Below are 961 nucleotides of genomic sequence, written 5' to 3' on the forward strand. Positions count from 1 at the left end.
GTTTTTACTGCAATGACAAGTGACTGTTGATATATGTAGCAGCTACATTTTAATATATACTTCAGATGAAATAACATTAACTCTCACTCTAAATGTAATGTAAAGTTATTCATTTTTTCCCGTTCTGATTTCCAATCACAAACTTACCATATACAAACGCACAAATACATACATATATACTAAATATTATATACACACATAGACACACATATACATGCATACACACACACACACTTACATTCAACAGTTTCTATTTCTGCAAATGCAACTTTTAAAGCGAACAGCTTGAGAAGACAGGGGTTGCAGAATAACAAATGGAGCGAATTATCTTATAAAAATTCTCAAACTGCACTGTAAAAATTAATTTCCTTAGATTTTCTTTTCTCAGTCTTTTCAACCGTAAAGATTAACTGAAAATTGATTTACTTCAGGAATTTCCCTTTGTAATTTTCAGGAATAATACGCGCACACACATACACACACGCTTTCTCACTCGCACAATCAAAACGGCATAAGCTCACACAACACACATACACGTACACACACGCGCGCACACACACTCGCAAAAGCATATATATACACAAAGACAAATACGTAATAAGAAGGAAATTAAAACTAATTTTTTTTGTTTGTTAGCGTCTCGTTAATCTGCTCTTATTTATTGTTTCCTTAAATGAATGAAACAAACCGGTTATAAGTTCTAATTATAAGATATAGCGCAGAATATCCTGCATTTCCGTCTATTTAAGGATTCATGATCGGCTTAGTGATATTTTCTTATTTTATATTTAAATTTCCTGATCGCAGATTCAAAATTCGCAATGTCTGTCATAAAGTGAAGAAATGCGGGAAGTATTACTAGACGTCAATAAATACTTCTCGGGATACTACCTAAGAAGCTGCACTTTGTAGTTCCATCCACTTGTTGCTAATCTATACGCAGTGAATAGACATATATATA

Source organism: Octopus bimaculoides, chromosome 2 (assembly GCF_001194135.2).
Source record: "Octopus bimaculoides isolate UCB-OBI-ISO-001 chromosome 2, ASM119413v2, whole genome shotgun sequence".
NCBI classification, from domain to species: domain Eukaryota; kingdom Metazoa; phylum Mollusca; class Cephalopoda; order Octopoda; family Octopodidae; genus Octopus; species Octopus bimaculoides.